Source organism: Triturus cristatus, chromosome 2_1, assembly GCF_964204655.1.
Source record: "Triturus cristatus chromosome 2_1, aTriCri1.1, whole genome shotgun sequence".
NCBI classification, from domain to species: Eukaryota; Metazoa; Chordata; class Amphibia; order Caudata; family Salamandridae; genus Triturus; species Triturus cristatus.
The window spans coordinates 800,793,828-800,806,123 of NC_140581.1; positions in this window are offsets into that span (position 1 = coordinate 800,793,828).

The following is a 12,296-nucleotide window of genomic DNA, read 5'->3' on the forward strand; positions in this document are numbered from 1 at the left end:
ATCTCAAATGACATCACTGATGACATCACTGATGACATCATCCAAACAAGGTGTGTTTTTCTGAAAATTACATTTGTTTTATATATGTATATCTCAAGGTCGATGGAAGAATAAATGGGTATATAAGTGTCTAAATGGATGATTTGTTTTGGAAAAATTGATTGTATAACTGTCTGATTAGGTGTATCTTAGTGAATACATGGATTAGTGAGTAATGTTTAAATATGTAAATATCTGTATCAGTCTCACACTTTGTGTATAAGTGGCTGCATGGGTTGGTTAGTAGCTACATGAGTGTCTATATAGGTTATTAGTTGGTTTTTTGAGTATCAGTATGAGTGTCTGTATGGTTTGGTGGGGGGTATTACGTAGTGCATAGGTGCATGAATGAGTGACTCACTGTTTGTATGTGTTGAAGACAGCATGTGTGCAGGACTGTATGGGTGGATGAGTGTGTGCATGGGTGTGTTAGTGAGTGAATGACTGTCTCAATAGTGTCTTTATGGGTAACTACATATGTTTTAAACTAGTATATGTGACTATTGGTGTATATAAGTGAGAGATTGAAAGAGTTCCTGTATGAATAAGTATGTGTTTCTATAAGTGATTGTTTAAAAGACTAAGTATGTGTAAGTTTCTGTAGAAGTAAGTGTGGTGGTGTGTGTATAACTGTATATGCAAGGAAATGGATGTTTGATTCTTTATTAGCATGAGTGACTATGTGTGTGAGTAACTCTATGGATGAGTGGCGTTGTGTAACAGGATGTATAGGTGTATGAGTACATATGATGAGTGAGTACATGTATGAGTGACTGTATAGGACTATTGGTGAATGAGTGGATGTGTATGTGGATCTTAGAATTACTGAATAGGTTGTTGTATCTGATATTGGTATGTCCATTGTTTTGAAAATTTTAGTTTCTATTTTTGAATATGTGTATCAAAGGTTATATTAGGGGGAGAGGAGGTCTGCCACTCTATCACAAGGATGATGTCATCAGTGATATCATTTGAGATGTCATCAGTGATGTTATGAGTGATGTCACTGACCATGTCATGAGTGATGTAATATGTGACGTCATCAGCAGTGCATTGCGGGCGCAAGAGTTATAGTTAGCTGAACTAACTATAACGGGGGAATTTCAATGGTTTTGTACGAGTGAAAAGTCCAGCTAACTATAACGCCCCTGAAACCTATGTTTTTTTCAGTGAATTTCAAAGGTTTTTTAAATGCTAATTTCTAACTATGCCTAAAGAGATAGGACATGTGAAGAAAGAAGAAAAAACGCACAGAAAGAAAAAAAAGAAATGCAAAAAGAAGCAACAGAAGTCCTTAATGACGAAGAAACGTGCAGGAAGAAGGATAACGTGCAGAAAGAACAAACAGAAGAGCAGAAAGAAGCCTTGTTGCAAAATCATTCTGTACCCTCAACTTTTTCAGACGGATACTGGTGGTAACTGAGTCTGACTAACCAGTCCTAGAGCCAGTGCTATGTTAAAAGACACTCAGAATACAGTGAAAACACCTACATACACTAGGGAACACTCTGCGTTGGGGTCCCCCTGTGATCAGCATGACCTCCTCTGTAAGCCCCTAGTATATAATAGTGCAGGGGATTTAAACTATGTCTTAAAACGTCCAACTAGCCCACTAGGTACCTCCAGTAAGCGCCACAGAGCTGCGTTGCAGAGAGGTGTAAAAAGTGGCACGGCCTGGACCACCTCTCTGCAACGCAGCTCAGTGGCGCTTACTGGAAGCACCTGGTGGGCTAGTTAGCCCCCAGGGGCCCTCAGGATTGAAGGGGAATTATTTCCCCAACTTAAAACGCGCCACAGGGTGTGTTTGCACACGTCACCTCAGGCCCCGTCCCCTCCCTTCACCACTGTGTAAACGCGCCCTGTGGCCGTTCTAAGTTGAGAGATAAAGTCCCCTTGAATCCTAAGGGTCCCTAGGGTCAAACTATCCCACTAGGTACCTCCAGTAAGCGCCACAGAGCTGCGTTGCATAGAGGTGTAAAAAGGGGCATGGCCTCAGAACACCTGTCTGCAACGCAGCTCCCTGGCGCATGCTGGAGATACCTGTTGGGCTAGTTGGCCCTCAGGGACCCTCAGTATTGAAGGGGAATTAATTCCCCAACTTACAACTGGCCAGGGGGCGCATTTGCAGAGCGCTGCAAGGAGGGGGCGTGGCCTCCAGCGCGATGCCGGTCTTTTATTTATTTTATTTTTTTAAGAAGGAGGCCTTTTTTTTCTTTTAATTCTTTAGGAGGGGGCTGCGTTGCCCCCCTCCTCAGGCCACTTATGGCCCCGGGGACCCCATCCCCCGGGGCCGGCCTAGGACATGCTGGACAAACCGTATGTACCTATCACCATGACGATTTGCTTGATATTCATTAAAAGGCGACTATGCATAGAATGAATCCACATGGAATGTATTTACACCGCTAGTGAAGCTCTGACGTGTCTGACGCCCTACCGTGCCTAATCCCGGGGCCCCCGCCGGTGGGTACTCTCCAAGTAGACACCCTTCTCGTTTATTTATACAAACATGGGTAGCTGTTGACGGGCACATTTAATATACACGCACACCAAGCCATTCAAAGGGGATTCGACAAAAATTCGACCAAACTATGCAAGAAACCCCCCTCACGGTTAATAAAACACACATCCACCGCCGGATGTGTAATACTTTTTATTTTACTCTCTGGAAAGGAGACGAACCTCACTTGAGAGTCACAGCGTGCTCCTGGCTGAACCCAATGCTGTGTTACACCCACCAGTGCCCGCCGAGTGCCTCACAACTCTGTGTTGTATTCCACCAGCTAGTGCGTATGCTATGACACTCTCTAGCCCATGTGCACTGTAACACCACCCCATGAATATGTCATGCCACACTTGCCTTCGCACGGGTTATATTGCCCCATCTAACGTGCCTTCCTCGATACCTATGTTATAATGCACAGCGCTATGCCATACATATTACAATCTGGGATCCATATCTTTGTCATAGTGCATATGCAACGTTACACTCCCCAGCACATATTTTATATTACAACTTTAGAGACTAGTTAGGTTACACAACACTGCCCTGTGCATATTACACTCCAAGGCGCATATCGCATAGCACGCGCTAGTGCCTGTGCTATCTTGCGCTCTCCGATGAATCTGTCATTGCGCACAATGTATTGCATATTATATTTCACGCCCCGGTTCATCTTATATCACACTTTTTGGTGCATAGTTTATTCCATATACTATATCTAGTTTTCATTTTCAATCGTGCTCTCAGGACTATGTTCTATATAACACTACGTCCAACTACCCTTTTCACGGGCATTACATTTTGCGATGGGGGGTGGAGGGTCAGGGGGTGTTTCTGCCAAGTGAGCCCGGAGTCACAGTCACAAACATCCTCTTCTTCCTGAATAAAAGTGAGATTATGCTGCATACTTGTTCATATTTTAAGTAGTTCGCACAGACACACATTTTAAAAACACTAAAGTTCCTAATACCCACCTTCTCTGAACAGTTAGCTTGCTGCCCCATCCACCTCCTTCCTATCCTCTGTTGTCTGAATCCATGGACTAGCCTCCTCCCTCCTGCCATGCATTGTCTGATGTGCTGCCACTGCCCTCCATTTAGCATGATGTACCAGTCCACTCCTCCTGCCCTCCATTGCCCAATTCTATGGCCCATCATTGACCTCCTGCTTAGCCTTTGTGCTTAGCTTGCTGCCCTTATTCTCCTTCCCCCTGCTCTACGATTTCTTTGCGCATGCCCCTGCTCCATCCTTTTTGCCCACCATGTTCCATGGACCTGCCACTCCTATCTACTCTGAGTGTTCTGTTGAGTTGCCACTCCCCTCCCACCTGCCTAGCATTGTCAGATGACTGTAACCTGTCCCTTCCACCTCCACCCTGCCTGTCCACATGCCATGCCCCTATCCCCTTCCTCCTGTCCTCCATGGTCCATTTTACTGCCACACCCTTCTGCCCTCCCTGGTCTGTTGTGCTGCAACTGCTCCTCCTGCCTGCCCTGCGCGGTCTGTTGTGAGGCCCCTTCCCCTGAACTCTCTTGTCTGTGCCCAGGTCCTGACCCTCCCTTCTATCCTCCATGGTCCTTTGTGCATGCCCCTGCACCCTCCGTCTTGCCCATCATAGCCATTGTGCTGCCACTAACCCTCCTGCTTGCCATGCATGGTCTTCTGTGCTGCCATGGCCCCTCCAACTTTCCCTGTGTGGTCAGCTAGCTGCCCCTGACCCCCTCCCACCTTCCCTCCATGGTCTGTGTGTATGCCACCATATTCTCGTTGTTGCTCTCCATGGTGTGTCTTGTTTCTAGTGCCCATCCTGCCTGACCTCCATGGTCATCTTGCTGCTCCTGCCCTGCCCCTTTGCCCCCAGCCCTCTGTTTCCATGTGCAGACCCCTATTTCCTCCCTCCTGGCTTGTCTGTTCCATTGTAATGCCCCTGATCCGTCCCTCCTGCCCTTTATGGTCTGTTATGCTGCAGCTTTCTCTCCTGTCTGTCCATTATGGTCAGCTAGTTACCATTGCCTCTTTCCCCTCTGTTCTCTGTTGTCCATGTGCATGGTCCTGTCCCCTCCCTATTGCTTTCGATGGATTGTTGTGCTGCACTCCCGTCTCGCATGTGCTGTGTGGTGTATTGTGCTGCTGCAAACCCTGATGCCTGCCCTGTAGGGTCAGTTTGGTGCACCTCTCCATGTCCCTCCTGTCCTCTGTTATCTGAGTCCATGTCCCTACCCCAATTCCTCCTGCCTACCATGATCCAATGTACCATAGTTGCGAACATTTTGAACTTGGTAAGATGGAGATTTTGAATAAAAACTGGGGTATTGATTTTCCCCTTTGAGTTACATTGAAAAAGAGGAGATTGTAGACAGGAGACAGATCAAATAAAGCCCATTTGAGATTAAAAACATTGGACGTTTCCTGGCTGAAACTGGTCTGTTGGCATGTATGGTTGTACTACCACTGCCTCTTCCTTCTGCCCACAATGGTCTATTATATTGCCACAGCCTCTCTTGCCAGTCCTGTATTGTTGGTTTGTTGCCCCTGCCCCCCTTTCCACTGCCCTCCATAGTCTGTTGTGCTGCCACTGCCCTTCCTGCCTGCCCAGTGTGGTCAAATTGTTGCCTCTGCACTCTCCTACCTGCCTTCAATTTTCAGAGTCCGTGCCCCTGGCCTCTGCCTCTCAACAGTATCCCAATGAACAACTAGATTGCTAACATTCTATATTTATTACAAAAGTGTGGAACGCCTGACGTCATCTTGATGTAATCAAAACTGTAATACCTAGAGTATTTCCTTTAGAAATTACATATATGAGAGGGTCTTATTTGCATCAAAATTATGGTTAGTGCTCTAAAAAACTAAAATGAGGACATATTTTCTGAGTTTTCAAATAGCGACAAAGAACTTTTAAATTATTTGTAATCTTTATGTTTTTTTATCCAGTGGACCACTTGATTAAATGTTGCACCTAGGGGAGAGGATGTGGTGTTACTTCCAGAGCTGCAGACTTTGCAACTGGGGAACCAGGTTGGAGTTTCTGCTTCAGCTCAACCTTCTGTCATTCTGGTCAAATCACTTAATCTCCCCATGTCTACAACCAAAATGAATTTGATCTTGTGTTATGTAACCAATGCTCATGTAAAGCACTCCAATACCTGACAAGTCTGCACTATATAAACCGGCAAATACACAAAAAATAAGTGTTTTGCACACTTCTGTCATTGGGCTACATGTGGGCTACATCTGGGTGATATTTGTGCTGCATTTGGGCTCTTTTGTCTCTGGTGGCCATCTTGGGAGATTTATTTGTTATGAAGTTTCCTAATTTCCTCATTTACTGGAGTCTCCTCATTAGGAAATGCTTTCAGTTTTTTACTTTGATTCCATCAAGAAGGTATTCAGATATGTCACACATTTGCCATCAATTTTGAATGTTAGCACTCTAGTTGAACATTAGATCACTGTAGTAAAGCTACTGCTCACCACAGAAGTCTGCTGCTGGTATTAAAAGTGCATGTTTCAGTCTGCATATCAGAATTTTTTAATGAAATAGAAGAGGATTTGAGAAGTCACTCAAAATGTGCCCTCATTTTTCTTTCTGTAGAACTAATCATAATTTCTATGGCAAAATGAACCCCCTCATTTTGTTCCTTTGTAAATTAAATGTTTTAAGTGTTACCACTTTATTCCAATCAAGACGGCTTCAGGTGTGCCATACTTTTGTCATAAGTAAGACTGTTAGCGCTCTAGTTGTTCTTTAGAACACTCTGGGAAGCTGCAGTAGAACACAAAGGAATCAACTGACAGTCTCTGCCCTTGTTGGATGTACATGTTTTACTGAAAATGTCAGACTTCATTCTCACATGACTGAGAAAGATAATGTGAATTTACAGAAAATATGCTCTCAGTTTAGCTTATAGATCACCTTCCAAACCTCTGTGGGAAAAGCATGAGAAAACAGTTTTCTCTCAAACATGATTCATGATATCACAGCAGAAGGCTTTTTCACATGGTAAAATCACCTTAGAACACACCACAATTCCTAAAATGAGTATGGTACCATCAACACATGATTTATAATGTAACTAAAGTTTTTAAAACCTTCTATTAACTGCAATGCTTTTTAATGAGGTGCTATCATGTATATTGGTCCCAAGATGGCTGCCAACACTTCTTGGATGAAGTGCTGACAGCCAATCAGATCTCACGATGAGATGTGTGGTTAGGCTCCGCCCAGATATATCTGTGATTTTACTTTTGATTTTCTCAGGACCTACTGAACGGATTTACACCATTTAAGCAAAAGGCACGAGTCTGAACTGAGGACTACCTCTTTGCCAAATTTGGTGTAATTCTGTTCAGCACTTCAGGCTGTAGCTGCGTCAACAGGTCCTATGGTAAAATGTATGGGGAAAACACATTTTGGGACCCCCCTTTTTTGTCGGCCCCCGCTTGACGAATCACCGTGAAATTTTCAGGATAGGAGCGGACCGGAGCTGGCCAAAAGTTTGGAAAATTTTGCGAAGATTCATCAATCGACGCCAATGTTATTGCAAATAGAATGTTGCGGATTTCCTATGGGAAATAGGTCCCAACTATAACCACCTACTGGCGACTGCCAGTAGGTAATATATCTATATATCTATATCTATATATATATCTACATATATATATATATATATATATATATATATATATATATATATATATATATATTCCAAAATTAAACACCGCTTCTTCTGGGGTGCTGGGGCCCATGGAGGGTGGCATACATGCCGGCGAAGCTCACCGGTAAATCCAATGTCCCAAGAAACTCCAAGTAGTATTAGTATGCTCTCAGTAGTAAAGGCACAGCAACTTCGTAGTGCAGGTCAGAGTGTTTATTACACAACGCGTTTCGGCAGAAGCCTTGATCACGTGTAACAAAAGATGCCACCACTCAGGATTAAATAAAGTTACGAGTAAAAAGCGGTATCATGGAAATCAAGAAAGGACTTAGCGAAGGCTAATATCATGACCTGGCGAGGTCGCCATGTTGGAATGACAAAGTGTTCAGCAATATTATTCAAAATGTATAACAAAATAACGTTAGTATCACAGTACAATACATTTGTGTTATGCAAATATCACAATTATCAGAATCTCACATAACAAGTGTCATGGATAACTGAGAGTCAGCAATGACTCGGGTAATTCACGAGCATGGTCGCCATGTTGGAAATCTAAAGTCAGATTCAATAGCTAGAAAGGCATGTTATATGTACAATGTAAACTGGATATAAGGCACGATATGCATAATACAAATAAATCAATCTGCAGTGTGGCCAATTAACCCCAATACGGTTCGCCAATGGATCAGGTCAAATAGACCAAACGTGGAGTGTCCCAACTGTCATCCAAAGTGGATAAAAAATAATAAAGTATTCAACATACTGCTGTTGGAACCCCGATTGAAAGAGTCAAACCAGATCTAATGCATAGTGCAAAATAAGGTTCTGAGTTCAACACAAAAATAATAATGACACTCATGCTAAAAAGTGCAGATACCCGCAAAAATAGGGGAACAGATTACATGTCAATTCATTGAGTGTCACGGATGTAGTAACAATCGTCTACAAACATAGTGCTGCTGTTCAACCACATGAGGATAAAAGACACTGAGAGGTGACCTGAATCGCAGTTACATCTTGACTCAACCATGAGTACCACTAAAGGAAATACCATATCCCAGTGCGCAGAGGTGTGAGAGTTGAAACAGGAACGGAGGAAAGGGTAGGATGCCCGTGTCGGTGTGTGCCAAAGTGGGGGCTCCTTTCTTCACTCCTGTATAAAAACAATACAAAAAATTCACATTAGAATTTGATGTGCATGGAAGACACCAGCCTAAATGGAGGAATGAGGCAAAACAAGTATGTAAGTTATAATACTATGCATCAAATCAAACAGATTCAGTAATAAGTCTAAGACCCTTAATCAATAAAGGTAAATAAAACGTATAATCCAGAATATTTTATGGGGCACAAGCCCTCAATATCCAAGGGAAACTGATCATGTCTTTAAATGTATGGACAGTTCTTCATCTAAGTTCAGTCCCCTCGGACTCTTGGTAAGGAATTCAATAATGTATCTTGATTCCCGTTGTCTCAGAGTCAATACTCTGTCACCCCCTCGTGAATTCCTGGGGATTTGTTCCAAGATCATGTAGCTTAAATCAGCAACATTAGCAAAATGACGTTCATTGAAGTGTCGAGCAACCGGGTATTTGGGATCATTGTGAGAGATGGCTCTAAGATGTTCCAGTATCCTCTTCTTAGCTGGACAAATCGTGCTCCCTATATACCACAATTTACAAGTACACTCAATTACATATATAACAAAATTGGAGCTACAAGTTAGAAATTGAGTTAGTTTTTTGCTAATCCCATTGTACTCTACGGTACTCATGAATTTGCTGTGTCGACACGCCTTGCAGTGCCCACAAGGGTAAAAACCTAACAAACCATGTCCTTCATTGGTGGGGTACTGAGTTATGTCATGTTTGACTACCATATCCCGGATGTTTTTATCTCTTCTGTAAGTAATATTGGGGCGGTCAGGTAAAGTACTACCCAGAATACTGTCAGATTTCAAAATACTCCAGTGTTTCGTGAGTATGTGTCTGATTTTTTGTGCCTCAGAATTGAAAGTTAAGATCATCCGTGTCCCTGACGTGTCATTGCACTCCTCAGTCGGAGGTTTATCTCTAAGAGTGTCAGTGCGCTGTACCGTGTTGGCTCGTTCTCTAGCCTTTTTGAGAACCCAGCTAGGGTAGCCCCTACTCAGAAATCTTTTAATGATAATCTCTTCTTCTAGACTGTAAGAATCAAGGTTGTTACAATTCCTTTTACCCTGAGCAGTTCCCCATAAGGTATGCTCCATTTGAGAGCTTCTGGGTGACTGCTGAGGGCATGTAGGATGCTGTTACCTGCCGTTTCCTTGCGGAACAAAGAGGTACACAGTTTGTCCTCCTTGATCTCCAAGCGGACATCAAGATATTCAGCACAGCTAGCATGTATGGTCCCAGACAGAGAGATGTTATATTGATTGATGTTCAATTTCGCCAAAAAGGATTCAGATTCCTCCTGACGTCCACTCCAGATGATAAAGAGATCATCTATATAGCGTAGCCATAAGATAACTTGCTGAAAATCTTTCTGCAAGGTGGTACTGGCAGAGATTTCTTGCTCCCAGTATCCCATAAACAGATTGGCGAAACTGGGAGCAAAGCAAGAACCCATCGCAGTACCCTTTGTCTGCCTGTAGAGGGCGCCATTAAAAGAAAAATGTTATTCTTAAGGCAAAAATCTGTCATCTCCATTATCATCCGGCTATGCTCACGATATTTCAGAGGTCTGTATTTCAGAAAGTGTTCACATGCCTCGAGCCCTTTAGTATGGTCAATAATCGTGTACAGAGATTTAACATCAAGTACCATGAACAGATAGTCAGACTTCCACTCCAGATTTTCTAATTTGGAAAGAAAATCCTTCGTGTCTCTTAGGTAACTAGGAAGAAGGATGACAAATTCTCTCAAAAAATGATCAATGTACTTAGAGATGTGTTCTGTGGCACATCCAATTGAAGACACAATTGGGCGTCCTGGAGGTTTGGTCTTACATTTATGCAATTTGGGGAGAAGGTATAGAATAGGCAGTTTGGGGTGATCTTTTTTTAAATAACAATATTCTTCCCACTCAATGAGACCTTTGTCTCTCCATACGCTGAGTTTATCCCAAATGTCGGTGATGCTTTGATTATATACATTGATGGTAATCTGTATATAGAAATTGTCATCTCCCAATTGCCTCATGGCCTCATTAATGTACTCTTCTCTATCCAGTATCACCACATTCCCACCCCTTATCAGCTGGGCGGATCACAATGCTGGTGTCTTCAGCCAATGCTTTAAGAGCTTGTCTCTGGGAGAACGATAGATTATTTTTGGTATCAAAGGTACGTTTGGGTGTATTCAATCTTAGCTCCATTAATGATTTGATGGTACAGTCTTGAAAAGAATCGATGTTATCATGCGGCAAAAGGGGTATGAAGGTGGATTGGGCCCTAAAGGAGGTATGAGCTGCTGCTGCGTGTGACACTTCCATGTCATCAAGAATCTGAGTGGTATTGGAGTTTTTACTGTTATTATTATTCTCTTGGGCCAGTTCAGCTAAAGTGATCAAGGTGTCTACATCACTGATCATCAAATTCCTGTCAGGTGTAGTGTCAGCCTTCCTACAGGGTTGTTGGTAACCTAGTCTTTTTAATGCATGCCATTTCTTAAGTTTAAGTTTTCTGACATATTTAAAAAGATCAATTCTAGTATCTGTATATTTGAAAGAGGAAGAGGGACAGAAAGAAAGTCCTAGGCAAAGTGTGCGTTTTTCTACATCAGTCATAGGTCTTTTAGACAAGTTCACCACTGTTCTATTTACCATTTCGGTATCCATTAGTAGTTTTTGTTTGAGCGCGTACGACGATTTCCCACTGCGCCCCGTCCTCTGCCTGTATTCCCAGCGTTGTTGGATTCTCTTCCTTCTGTTCCGACGTTTCCCCTGCCTCTTCCCCGTCCACGACCCCGTGATGTTGGTGGTTTGCTGTCTTTTGTAGATTGTCGATCCTTCTGCAGGACCCGAAACTCCTCTAAAAAATTAATGGGCCTTGGATTTCTTTCTTCGCCGGATGTGTTTCCACCGGAGACATCAGACTCAGTGTCACTTATGATGGAGTTATCAGTAGCGATCGGGTTACAGTTCACCAGAGATGTTGTTTTGTCTGACTCTTGGATTTTGTATAGATGGTCATATTTCTTACTGAAAGTTAATATTCACACGCAGCAGCAGCTCATACCTCCTTTAGGGCCCAATCCACCTTCATACCCCTTTTGCCGCATGATAACATCGATTCTTTTCAAGACTGTACCATCAAATCATTAATGGAGCTACGATTGAATACACCCAAACGTACCTTTGATACCAAAAATAATCTATCGTTCTCCCAGAGACAAGCTCTTAAAGCATTGGCTGAAGACACCAGCATTGTGATCCGCCCAGCTGATAAGGGGGGGAATGTGGTGATACTGGATAGGGAAGAGTACATTAATGAGGCCATGAGGCAATTGGGAGATGACAATTTATATATACAGATTACCATCAATGTATATAATCAAAGCATCACCGACATTTGGGATAAACTCAGCGTATGGAGAGACAAAGGTCTCATTGAGTGGGAAGAATATTGTTATTTAAAAAAAGATCACCCCAAACTGCCTATTCTATACCTTCTCCCCAAATTGCATAAATGTAAGACCAAACCTCCAGGACGCTCAATTGTGTCTTCAATTGGATGTGCCACGGAACACATCTCTAAGTACATTGATCATTTTTTGAGAGAATTTGTCATCCTTCTTCCTAGTTACCTAAGAGACACGAAGGATTTTCTTTCCAAATTAGAAAATCTGGAGTGGAAGTCTGACTATCTGTTCATGGTACTTGATGTTAAATCTCTGTACACGATTATTGACCATACTCAAGGGCTCGAGGCATGTGAACACTTTCTGAAATACAGACCTCTGAAATATCGTGAGCATAGCCGGATGATAATGGAGATGACAGATTTTTGCCTTAAGAATAACATTTTTCTTTTAATGGCGCCCTCTACAGGCAGACAAAGGGTACTGCGATGGGTTCTTGCTTTGCTCCCAGTTTCGCCAATCTGTTTATGGGAT